Raw genomic sequence first — 13695 nt, 5'->3', positions numbered from 1 at the left:
ATGCACATTTGCCTCCTAGAACCTCTCCTTTGTGTGTTTTGCTTTATTATTCTTGCTAGGAAAATTGTCGTTCGAGGAAAGCCTTTTCCCCAAGGTAGTATGTTTTAATGAAAACAGAGGATACGTTCAAACATATAACGCAGAATAGCACATATAATTGGGGGACGATGAAGATGATCCATGTTATTTAATTTATTAATGCTTGTAAAGCAATTTGAAGATGAAAAGCCCTCTCCACGTTCTCGACATGATTAAATGATGAGGAACAGTTGGGAGTTATGGTTCCAATTATGTTAAGTACGCTGCAAGGCCATTGGGCAGCCCTGAGCTCTCTGACGGTTGACTCTAGCGCAGCTCTGTGCATTACTAGAGGAGAATACGCGTCTCTTTCTGAAGTTCTTGCACTTTTGAGTTTCCTCAAAGATACAGCAGCACTGCAGTCACAGGACTGAGTCAACACTTCATCAGCACTTTGCTAATCTAAAGATAGCCCAACGACAGAGCATCTTTTTGCCTCATTAAGGGCACAGCATGCAAAGTCACTAATGTGATGAGTTTTGGGAAACCTTTCACATGAAATGCTAATTGGGTACCAATGGAAATGCTGGAGTTTTACTCCTTTTTAAAAAAGTAAAGCTAGGTATTATTTTCTTTCATGTTATAGGAGTCGTTCTGGCAGAATTCAGTGGGGTAGAACTGTGCTGTATATCTGACCCAGAACTACATGGGCTCCTTTAGATATTCTCCAGACCAAGGGGAGGGAATCCGTGGCTCTCTAGACATTGCTAGACTACAACTCCCATCACCCTGGGCACCAGTTCTCCACCCTTACTCTTGACAAACAGTTCAGTCCATGGAAAAATGGTTCTAGGACTACAGTTGGGGGAATGAATGATTGATTGCTGCTCCACACAACAAAATTCTACATACAGAAAGCCCGCAGGAGCCTATAATTCTTCCTTTCGGAATTCCAGTTTTCTCTGTGCAGGAATATTTTTAAAAATATGAGGAGGGAGAGGAGGAAGAAGAAGAATTTTGTTTGTACGAAGCATTGCTGTCCTCTCTCAAATGAATTTGTATATCCAGTGATGTCTGACCATCGGGATTGATAGTGTGAAAGGCAGGGAGGCTAACAGTAGGTCGTACCAGAGCCAATGACAGGCAGAACCAGCTAATTCTGGTTCCATCTCCACCATCTTCCCTGTTGTGTTTTACAAAGGCATCATTGAGACTAAGGAGGAGGAAGGTGACAGCCAGTATGTAATCTGGACAGGCTGCATAAGAACCAACTCCTTGGGGCTGAGGTCCCTTTGCCCCCCCCATAAAATATTTGAGGGGACTGCTTCCCCAAGTTGATAGGCATTGCCATTCAAATGGTGTGCATGTACTGTGTCATGTAATCAGTTATGTAGGGTGGGGCTTACCAGGCCCCTCCCAATATTTCATTCAAGTTGGCACCCCTGACTGGTTGTAAATAAGATGGCAGGCAGGTGAAGGTGGCTGAGAGCGGTCCAATACTGGTGGGGCAGTGCCCCATTCACCTTAATGGGCCAGTCTCCCCTGCGGAATAGGTGGCCTACTTCAGCTGAAATTGCCTTGTACTTCAGGGGACACGAAAGTTCTTTGCATCATTTTCTTAGATGCAATATTTTCTGCAGGGTTCCCAGGCTTGGTAAACCAGAGCTTTCTTCTTCTTTAGCGTTTACTTGTTGCTGAGTAAGATTGTCTTCCATAAACACAGTTTTAACAATGAGTCCGTAAGTGACTGTGGAGTCCAATTCTGGATCCACACTTCCTTCCACAGTGGGGACATGGGTTTCTAGGCAGGAGTTGATCACAGTGAGGGTTTGCCAAGCGTGTCTTCCTCTTAGCATGTTTCTCCCTTTTGTCCTGAGTTCGAGCATCTTCAAAACCCACGACACCTTTGGTAAAGGCTGTTCTCCAATTGGAGTGCTCGCAGGCCAGTGTTTCCTAGCTGTTGGTGTTTATACTACATTTTTTAAGATTTGCCTTGAGAGAGTCTTTGAACCTCTTTTGTTGACCACCAGCATTACGCTGACCATTTTAAAGTTTGGAATAGAGTAGTTGTTTTGGAAGACAATAATCAGGCATCTGAACAACATGACCAGTCCAACGAAGTTGATGTTGAAGAATCATTGCTTCGACACTAGTGAACTTTGCTTCTTCCAGTACACTGCCATTAGTTTGCCTGTCTTCCCAAGTGATGTGTAAAATTTTCCGGAGACACCGTTGATGGAATCTTTCAAGGAGTTGGAGATGGTGTTTGTAAGTGGTCCATGCTTCACAAGCTTTATCCTCCCTTTAAAAGGTTTTATACAGCTGTTGGGATGGGAGACTGCATTTGTTCACAGAGGGGAGGAAAGGGTCAAGAGGCATCAAGAGGCAGCAGAGTAGAAGCTGAGCCAACACCATCAAGATGCTTTTGCGACTACCTGCCTGCGAGGAACAGCTGGCCAATCAGGTGCTGCTGACCCAGCCTCTACCTCTGCTTCTCCATACCTGTTGGCAAGAATGCCACCTCCCCAGCGACTACTCAGTGTGGGCTGCCAGGTCCTCTGTCCTACTCCAACTCTCACCAGGGGCATCAATTCAATGGCTTCTTCAACCCAGATATACTGGCCTCGGCCCAGTATACATAAAGGTGCATCTCCACCCCCATCATTCTACCCGGACACTGAGGTCCAGCACCGAGGGCCTTCTGGCGGTTCCCTCACTGTGAGAAGCAAAGTTACAGGGAACCAGGCAGAGGGCCTTGTCAGTAGTGGCGCCCGCCCTGTGGAACACCCTCCCATCAGATGTCAAGGAAATAAACAACTATCTAAGAAGACATCTGAAGGCAGCCCTGTATAGGGAAGTTTTTACTGACTGATGTTTTAATGTATTTTTAATCTTTTGTTGGAAGCCACCCAGAGTAGCTGGGGAAACCCAGCCAGATGGGTGGGAATAAATAATAAAATTATTATTATTATTATTATTATTATTATTATTATTATTATTATCCATTATGCCATCTAAACTGGAGTAGCAAATTAAGTCTCAGTGATTAGCAATCATACTCCACCAAATTGTTTAGAAAGGATATTGCAAAAATAAAATAAACATGCACTTCCACAGCAAGTTTAACAATCTAGGAAGAAAGCCTGTTTCAATAATGCCAGGGCTTGTGTAGATCCTGGATGAGTGAAAAATAAGTTTAATTGTGCCAGGCAGACTGGATGCTGAAGTGTAATTAATCCTGGGATGAAAGGTTAGATCAACTGCCAAGGAAAAATGCCGTAAATTTTCAACAGAGCTCAGTCCATCTGATAAGAGTCGTACTAGCAACTGCTCGTTTCTCACTGATTGCAATCTATAACCCTTAAGAGAGCTACTATTAGAAGCGGTGACACTTGTTTTAATTAATATAAGCTAGCTCGGATGGTTGGCAAATCAAGCAGACAGAAAGGGAACACAGCACACCGGTGAACTGTTTGCATTGCTCTGCTAATGAAATGGACTCGATCTGCCCTAGACTGAGAAAGAAATTTCAAAATGCTAAGGCAGAAAAAAAGCAGGCTTGACATTGTTTTTGAGACCGGCATTTCTACCTTAGTATCAGGAAAACAAGTCCTTGTGGCCGTAGGCAGGCCATGCACTGCGGCAGTGCTGACTGCTGCAAAGTTCAACAAACAACGATGCCTTTTAATTAAGCGAAATGCAGTTGATCATCTGGTAGAGATAAGTGAACTACGTCTCTTTTTTTGAAAAAAGTGCGAAAAGTTCCCAAACCACTGACTTCATTCTGTGTCACTTACTTTTGCAAAGTAGAATGTCAAGTCTAGGGGGCTGCAAGAAATGTGATGCTTTTCCTACTAACATAACACATGCATGTAGTAGGTGGTGGTGGGGAATGAAATTGTGGATGCAAACCTGCTTTCAATATGCAGTGTGGAACCAGCTGTCTATCAATGAACCAGGCCATTGCTCTGTTTCTGTTTATCCTTTTGGGGTCCTAGGTACGCATGTGATGCCAGTACAGTGGTACCTCGGGTTACATATGCTTCAGGTTACAGACTCCGCTAACCCAGAAATAGTGCTTCAGGTTAAGAACTTTGCTTCAGGATGAGAATAGAAATCGTGCTCCAGCGGCGCGGCACCAGCGTGAGGCCCCATTAGCTAAAGTGGTGCTTCAGGTTAAGAACAGTTTCAGGTTAAGTACAGACCTCCAGAACGAATTAAGTACTTAACCCGAGGTACCACTGTAACAGGAGTAAGCATGGTGTGCATTGGGCCTGTGCTTCCAGTTGCTTTAAGGGGAGCAGCAGCTATGAATCTGGATGATTGGGAGTTGGTTTGCAGACCCTCCAAGTGTCCCTGTATTCTAGATACAGTCTGATCCGGGTTTCGGATTTGTCCTGCTTTCCCTTAAAGGTAAAGGGACCCCTGACCGTTAGGTCCAGTCGTGGCCGACTCTGGGGTTGCGGCGCTCATCTCGCTTTATTGGCCAAGGGTGCCGGCGTACAGCTTCCGGCTCATGTGGCCAGCATGACTAAGCTGCTTCTGGCGAACCAGAGCAGCACACGGAAACGCCGTTTACCTTCCTACCTTACCTTACCTATTTATCTACTTGCACTTTGACGTGCTTTTGAACTACTAGGTGGGCAGGAGCAGGGAGCAAGCAACGGGAGATCACCCCGTTTCTGATCAGCAAGTCCTAGGCTCTGTGGTTTAACCCACAGCGCCACCCGCATCCCTCTGCTTTTCCTTAGGATGTCCCTATTTTCATCAGAGAAATGTTCGGGGTGTGCTGAGTTATCCAACCCCCACGCCTTCTGAAGGCAGCCCTGTCTGTATAGGGAAGGTTTTTAGTTTTGTTTTTTAAAAATTAAAGATTTATTATGCTTTTATATACAGTGGTACCTCGGGTTACAGACCCTTCAGGTTACAGACTCTGCTAACCCAGAAATAAATAGTACCTCGGGTTAAGAAGTTTGCTTCAGGATGAGAACAGAAATCGCGCGGTGGCAGTGGGAGGCCCCATTAGCTAAGGTGGTGCTTCAGGTTAAGAACAGTTTCAGGTTAAGAACGGACCTCCAGAACGAATTAAGTTCTTAACCTGATGTACCACTGTATTCTGGAAGCCACATAATAATGATGGCTGCCATTTAGTGAATGAGACTAGAAAGCTGAGGCTCAGTGAGCTTCCTGGTTCGAAATAGACCAACTTTACACATGGCAATCTATAGGCAGTCGCCATGATTTCGCCTACACGGAAGTGTGGGGTGTTTCTTGCTTTCACAACAGCCCTCGAAGCATTTTCTGCAGTCTGGAGAACTGAGGATGGGCAAACAGGCTTTTCCAGGCTTTTCCAAGGTAAAAATTGTGTGGGCTTAATGACTTAATTATATTTATATTCGTTAAAGCTTCAGGCTGACAACATTTCCTGCCGCCTTACATTAATTCTGGAATAAGAATTCACTAAACTCATTCACTAAATGGCAGCCATCTATTATTCCAACGACGGGGGACTGGAATTCGGAGAAAGATTTGCTCAAAGCTGCCCATTGAATCTAATAATGAGTTGGAAGCTAATCCCAGTTTGGTCAGGCTGCCATCCAAAGGCCAGTTTACCCAGTCAGGAGACTCACTTGCTCAGCGTTTTCCTGGATTGTGCGAACTTCTTTTGGCAGGGAGGGGAGTGGCATATTTGAATTCTCTCCCATGAAAAAAATACTCCTTGTACAGAATATTGTCACATGTCAAAAGGGTTCAGCTGAATCTTCTCGCTTAATTCCTTAAAAAAAAAAAAAAAGCTCTAAAGTAAAGGTAAAGGGACCCCTGGCCATTAGGTCCAGTCATGACCGACTCTGGGGTTGCACGCTCATCTCGCTCTATAGGCCGAGGGAGCCGGCGTTTGTCTGCAGACAGCTTCTGGGTCATGTGGCCAGCATGACTAAGCCACTTCTGGCGAACCAGAGCAGTGCACGGAAACGCTGTTTACCTTCCAGCCGGAGCGGTACCTATTTATCTACTTGCACTTTGATGTGCTTTCGAATTGCTAGGTTGGCAGGAGCAGGGACCGAGCAACGGGAGCTCACCCCATTGCGGGGATTCGAACCGCCGACCTTCTAATCGGCAAGTCCTAGGTTTGTGGTTTAACCCACAGCGCCACCCGCATTCCTTTTTTAGCTCTACATTGAGTTTATTTCATTTCCCCTGGAAAAGGAGCAGGGCAAGGGGGAAACTGCTCAGACACAATCTTCCTTCCTTCCTTCCTTCCTTCCTTCCTTCCTTCCTTCCTTCCTTCCTTCCTTCCTTCCTTCTTTTTTATTTTCAAAATATACATACACATTTATACAACATTTATTTAAATAACATTTAATTCCTAAGCACAGGGAGCAGGTTTTGTGGGAGTATAATCCAACATAATCACACAGACAGGCACAACCACACCTCTTCTTTGCAGGAAAACCTTTAGCAGACGAATCGGGTGAGCGCCTACATTGGCCCATCCACGAGGCCCCATTGCCTCATAAAGTAATTGGCACAGTATTTTAATAGGTACTGTTCCCTGCTTGTGACCCAGATTGCTGCTAGTTGCCAGTAGTGTTCATTATCACATGGAATTCTCCAGCGGATCACACTCAGGGATGTGAAATGCTTCGGTATCTAACGCAATATCTGTGCGGGGAAGAGGAAGCAGTCGACACAATAGTTCCCTGTGCTGTATGGCATTTGAGATGAATTTTATGTGGAAGATGGAAGAAATGAGAAAGCAGAGGGCAAGGCAGCTGGGCATCCTCCCTTGCAGAGCCATAAAGCGAAGAGCTGGTGACTGTAGAGATTTATTACTCTTTGTAAAGGGCACCGAGACTCACAGACGGAGGTATTGCATAAGGGAACTGCTGCTATTGTGACAGGAGAGAATAGGCAGTCAGAAGCACACACACACACACACACACACACACACACACACACACACACACCCTACCTGAGCGACTAGACCAAACTTTGAGCCATTTCTGCACCTTATCTTGAAAGCGAGTAGCCACCTGTTTGGGCTAGCAAAGCACTCCCAAAACGGCTAGCAAAAAGCACTCTGTGTCCAGGGCAGCTGTTTATCAGCTCCATCTGGTATGCAGGCTGAGATCCTATCTGTCTCGCCAGAGTGGTACATGCTCTAGTTATCTCACGCTTGGACTACTGCAATGCGCTCTACGTGGGGCAACCTTTGAAGGTGACCCGGAAACTACAACTAATCCAGAATGCGGCAGCTAGACTGGTGACTGGGAGCGGCCACCGAGACCACATAACACTGGTCTTGAAAGACCTACATTGGCTCCCAGTACGTTTCCGAGCACAATTCAAAGTGTTGGTGTTGACCTTTAAAGCACTAAACGGCCTCAGCCCAGTATACCTGAAGGAGCGTCTCCACCCCCATCGTTCACTGAGTTCCAGCCCTGAGGGCCTTCTGGCGGTTCCCTCGCTGTGAGAAGCCAAGTTACAGGGAACCAGGCAGAGGGCCTTCTTGGTAGTGGCACTAATAGATTATTGTATTTTAATATTCTGTTGAAAGCTGCCCAGAGTGGCTGGGGAAACCCAGCCAGATGGACGGGGTATAAATAAATTATTATTATTATTATTATTATTATTATTATTATTATTATTCAACTGATCCATTTGCAGTAATTACCCCTTGTATCTCATGTTGAAGAACAGTCTTCCATATAGGATCGTAGAATTGTAGAGTTGGAAGGGGTCCCGAAGGTCATCTAGTCCAACCCCCTGCAACGCAGGAATCTCCTGCCTGATGTGGGGCTCAGGCCCACAACCCTGAGATTATGCTCTACTGATTGAACTGTCCCTGGGTCTTATGTATTAGACCCAGCTAGTGATAGAAACCATATATATATATATATGCTTTTGTAACGTATCATTTTCAACAGTAAGTAAACATACTTTTACATCTTATTCAATGTTTTTGACTTCCATCAGTCCTGTCTGAAAATTTTCCAATCTCTTAGTATGCATTTCTTATTTTCCCTATTACATTTCAAACTCATAACCAATATCTCTATCTTTTTCTACTTTGTAACACTCTGTATATTTCTCCTTACAAAACTTCTTGTAGTCCTACTAGCGTAATTTGTTGGTCACAGTTGCTCTTCAAATAATTCATATACTTCTTCCAATCTTCTGTAAATCTCTGGTCCCGCAGGTTTCGAATCCTTCCTGTCATTTTGTCCCGTACTGCATAGTCCATTAATTTCGTCTGCCATTCTTCTTTCGTCGGAATTTCTTCTTGCTTCCATTTCTGGGCTAACAATACTCTTGCCGCTGTTGTTGCATATAAGAACAGTTTGACATCTTGCCTATTAATGTCTTGGCCTATAATACCAAGTAAAAATGCTTCTGGTTTTTTTAAGAATGTATATTTCAACATCTTTTTCATCTCAATATATCGTATTTTTCGTCCTATAGGACGCACTTTTCCCCCTCCAAAAATGAAGGGGAAATGTGTGTGCATCCTATGGGGCGAATGCAGGCTTTCGCTGAAGCCTGGAGAGCGAGAGGGGTCGGTGCGCACCGACCCCTCTCGCTCTCCAGGCTTCAGGAAGCTATCCGCAAGCCTTGGGAGCCCGCGGGAGTTCCCGCCGGGCTCCCACGGCTTGCGGAGAGCTGCCTCTATCCCGAAGCCCAGGTGTGCTGAGCAGTCACGCCCGGGCTTCGGGTAGCTCTCCGCAAGCCGTGGGAGGGCTCCTGTTCTGGGGGCTGGGGTCGGGGGAAGCTCGGGCTTCCCCCACCCCAGCCCCACGCCTGGGGGGGAATAATTCCCCCCCTTTATTCCCCCCCCAAAAAACTAGGTGCGCCCTATGGGCCGGTGCGCCCTATGGGGCGAAAAATACGGTATATCATTTCCCAGAAATTCTTTACTTTCTTACATTCCCACCACAGCTAGTGATAGAAACCTTGACCAGCCTGTAGCTCTCTGGATGTTATGGGACTATAATCCCATTAGCTCCAATCAGCATGACAAATGAGGGGTTGCGGTATATAGGAGTGAGGATGGAGCTTTCTGAATTGGTGGCAGGGAAACCCACTAATGTCCTATGACTGCCCAGGATTGCTTCCAACAGAGATAGATATATATCACCTTTTCTCCTGATTTACGACCCCATGGATCATCCTAGGTTCCCCATATGCTTCCAAGAATGGGGTCCTCATACCTGAGGTCACTGTTTTCATAGTCCTGTCCTGCATAGTAATTTAATTCACTGAAATTGTATGTGATCGTATGCATTACTATGTGTTTAAATTTGATTGGTTAGTAATTGAATTATAGAGAGTTCTTTAGTAGTTCTCATGTGATTGGCTAATGTTGGTCACACGGGAGGTATCGAGTGAAGGAGAGGCTCCATTTTACATGACGCAAGGTGACTGTTTTAGAATCCACTGTGAGCACTGCTAAGTTGAATAGAGTGTTGGAGTGCTCCTTCTGTGCTTGAAAGAAAGAGAACAAAGCTGCGGGAGAAGGCGAAAGTGGAAATCTCTCAGAGGAGCTGCAGAGCTAATTAAGATACAGAAGGCTGAGTGTTAAACTCAGGAAAGAGAGAAAAACACAGTTGCTTGGAAGTTAGAAGAAGACACCGTAAACCCATGCTGGGATAAGCTTGTGACTGCAGATGTCATGGTTTAATTCATCTATAAGTTTCTGCAAGCAAAGTTTTTGAATGTTAAAGTCTGGACATTGGTTTAGTTTCCAAAGAAGAGTGTCAGTCATATATATATATATATATATATTTGAGCTTCTTAGCTACGATTTTCCTCCCCTTACTTCAACACACATTCCCTTTGGGCCATGCACAGTTGCATTCCTCTGCTATTCCCAGAATCTCCCCCAAATTGGCAGGGGGTCACTTCTGGTCTACTTTCAACCCTCCTTACCTCTACAGTATACAGTGGTACCTCGGGTTAAGTACTTAATTCGTTCTGGAGGTCCGTTCTTAACCAGAAACTGTTCTTAACCTGAAGCACCACTTTAGCTAATGGGGCCTCCTGCTGCCGCCGCGCCACCAAAACACAATTTCTGTTCTCATCCTGAAGCAAAGTTCTTAACCTGAAGCACTATTTCTGGGTTAGCGGAGTCTGTAAGCTGAAGTGTATGTAACCTGAGGTACCACTGTACTTTCTCCTGGCTAGGACATTTGCTTCTCTCAGCCACTAATGTAAGTACCTTGGGGCTCAGATTCCCCCCCCCCCCCGCCCAGAGACCACCATTCTACTGATAGTAACAGACAAAGTGACTCATGGATAAGAATAACACTGCTGTAAACAGAGATATTTTTTAAAGCCTTGTATACATATAGTGGTGTTAGCTTCTAGTGCACCCACTGATTAAGCACAACCAAGCATCTTTGTCTCTCTAATTGGATTTGAATTGCTCAGACATTGGTTATACGGTAGATAATTACACAATATTGCAATTAATTTGCTCCCACCGGGATCAGCGGCTTCTGTTCAAAGGGCGTTTTAAGCTACATATAGCGGCTGCCACATTGATGTACCATAAAGTACCAGGCACAAGGGCAGAGGGGACACTGCACCGAGGGGTGGGGGGAAGAGAACATGAATGCCAGCAACCAGAGATTTTGGTTTAGGGACGCGGGTGGCGCTGTGGTCTAAATCACAGAGCCTAGGGCTTGCCGATCAGAAGGTTGGTGGTTCAAATCCCCGTGACAGGGTGATCTTCCGTTGTTCAGTCCCTGCTCCTGCCAACCTAGCAGTTCGAAAGCACGCCAAAGTGCAAGTAGATAAATAGGTACCGCTCTGGCGGGAAGGTAAACAGCGTTTCCATGTGCTGCTCTGGTTTCGCCAGAAGCGGCTTAGTCATGCTGGCCACATGACCCGGAAAGCTGTCTGCAGACAAACGCCGGCTCCCTCGGCCAGTAAAGCGAGATGAGCGCCACAACCCCAGAATCGTCCGTGACTGGACTTAATAGTCAGGGGTCCCTTTACCTTTACTATTTGCATATAGAGAGCTGGATCCTACTGTGAAATAAATTCCTGCTTCTATGTGCGGACAGAAACAGGATTAACATCACAGTGGTACCACTTAGGGAGGGAGCAAGCAACATTTGATTTGAGCTGGAACGCTATTGGCTCTTAGAATCACCTGACCTCTGCACAGTTTGTAGCAGCAGTGTCACCCTCTGGTCATCTGCAGTGCTGCTGTTGCTGCTGCAACATAGCAAAGAGCAGGCAGTGTTTCTTTCCCCTGGGAAGCTGTTATTGTGGGAGAAAGAAATGCATCTCTGTCTTACAGGTGGAGCTCCCTGTTTCAAGTGACTAACACGTTGTGGCTTCCCACAGTGGCTGCTGATGTCCCTTTTCATCTTCCCATGTTTCCTTATGTACACACACATTGGATAATGGGCTCAGGGGTGGCAGGTTAGAGGGATGAGCAAGCTCATCATATTGGAGTAATATGTCTCTACAAAGTCACAAACCCAAAGCACTCCTTTGTAATTTGTGCTCAAGCATTTCTGTCTGATAGTAGAGCATCAGGCTAGTTTGGGCACTATCACCAGCAGAATCAACCTTCTCAAGCATTCATGTGCCGATAGATGTTTACCTCTTTTGCATGGGAGTGAAGAAGAGTTGGATGAGTGCAGAAGGGTTGAGACGAGAATTTGATATTTATTATTATGGGATGTGGGCAGGCAAAAATGGAATCGTGTTGCAGATAGAGAAACAACAAAGCAAAAATGGACATGTTGTGACTTTTCAGTGTCTGGGAGGTGAAATAATGAGATTCTGTGCCTACTTTCTTTAATATAATGGATTTGTAGTACTGTGAGAAGGGGAGCCATCAGCTTCAGGGGCTTCCTGTGTGGCTGGGAGGTGTTCTGCGTGGTTTCTAGCTACAAAAGAAACTGGGAGTTTGGTCACTTTCACAAGACTTAAAGTCAATCATAGGCAGGCTGCCATTTTGCCTTTAGTGATATTGTATGAGCAATTCAGTCTGCACTGAAAGCAAAGGAATTGTTTTGCACTTTGTTGAGATTTTGAGTGACTTAAACAGCCTGTATAAATTGTGTGAAGACGTTGAAAGCTTAGCAGAAATGTGTCAGGGGAAAAAAATATCCCCGTAGCACTTTGTATGGTGAACACACACACACACACACACACGCCTAAGCAGAGCATCTCATCATACTTTATCTCACATAACAGAAGCTAAGGGGTCACTTGTTTTGCAAGGCTGTAGGCTGCTCCTCTGAAAGCCATCATTTTAGCAAGCGGCCTGGCATCCTTGCTTGTGGCCATTTCCGCTTTTCTGTGTGACTGATAGTATTTATTTCAAGAAGTAAAACACTAAACAAAAAGCATTGATGGCAGAGCAGGGCTTGCTTGCAAAAACCAGGAGTGCAATTTGTGGAGGTAAAGGTCACACGCACACATGCTTCAAATTGACAGGAGATGTGGCCCCGAGCGGTGAGCAGCTAAATCGTAGCCTGGCAGGGGTCACTGACTGTTTGGAAGCAAGGAGGCAATGCTGGAGCAGCTGGCTTCCAAATAAAAGTTCATGGCCAGCTGTTTGGTTGGTAGGGGTAGCAGACCCTTCAAGTGTCCCTATTTTCCAGAGACAATCCAGGATTTACAGAAGCCGTCCTGGTTCCTGCTTTGATCCTAGAATGTTCCTTAGGACGCCCCTATTTTCATCGAAGAAATATTGGTGGGTATAGTTATGCAACCAGTGGCAGAGCTTCATGCAGGTGGGGAAGGGGCTGGCACGCGTCCCAGGGCCTGGCACGCCGCCCGCAGGGGCATGACGCGCGTCCTGGTGTGCCACCCAGCGTGGGTGGGGGGCCAGCCGCAATGGCACCCTCCCGGGATCACGCTGCTGGGGGCAGTGCCCTCCCCCCGCACTTCTCTTCCTCTGCCAGTGTATGCTGCCCCCCGAGCCAAGGAAATAAGTAACTACACATTGGTACCTCAAGTTAAGAACGTTCTGGAGGTCTGTTCTTAACCTGAAACTGTTCTAAACTGAGGTACCACTTTAGCTAATGGGGCCTCCTGCTGCTGCCACGCAATTTCTGTTCTCATCCTGAAGCAAAGTTCTTAACCCGAGGTCCTATTTCTGGGTTAGCGGACTCTGTAACCTGAAGCGTCTGTAACCTGAAACGTCTGTAACCTGAGGTACCACTGTACAACCTTGAGAACACATCTGAAGGCAGCCCTGCATGGGAAAGTTTTTTAATGTTTAATGTTTTATTACAGTGGTACCTTGGCTTACATATGCTTCAGGCTACAGATGCTTCAGGTTACAGTCTCCGCTAACCCAGAAATAGTACCTCGGGTTAAGAACTTTGCTTCAGGATGAGAACAGAAATCGTGCTCCGGCAGCGTGGCAGCAGCAGGAGGCTCCATTAGCTAAAGTGGTGCTTCAGGTTAAGAACAGTTTCAGGTTAAGAACGGACCTCCAGAACAAAGTACTTAACCCGAGGTACCACTGTATGTTGTTATGTATGTTGGGAGCTGCCCATAGTGGCTGGGGAAACCTAGTCAGGTGGGTGGGATATTAATAATAATAGTAATAATAATAATAATAATAATAATAATAATAATAATAGTAGTAGTAGTAGTAGTAGTTATTGTATCAGACATTTGTTTGGGGTAGACTGTGCATTTAAGGCA

At 45.7% G+C, this 13695-nt stretch overlaps 1 protein-coding gene across 1 annotated transcript in view; it reads left to right on the top strand.

Annotated features, from left to right (window-relative positions):
* Nucleotides 1-13695, top strand: part of GRXCR1 (glutaredoxin and cysteine rich domain containing 1) — a 53870-nt gene that overhangs the window by 21055 nt on the left and 19120 nt on the right. The window lies entirely within an intron of this gene.

This window comes from Podarcis erhardii (genome assembly GCF_964252035.2).
Source record: "Podarcis erhardii genome assembly, chromosome: 9".
Classification (NCBI taxonomy): domain Eukaryota; kingdom Metazoa; phylum Chordata; class Lepidosauria; order Squamata; family Lacertidae; genus Podarcis; species Podarcis erhardii.
This window is presented reverse-complemented; position numbering and strand designations above follow the sequence as displayed.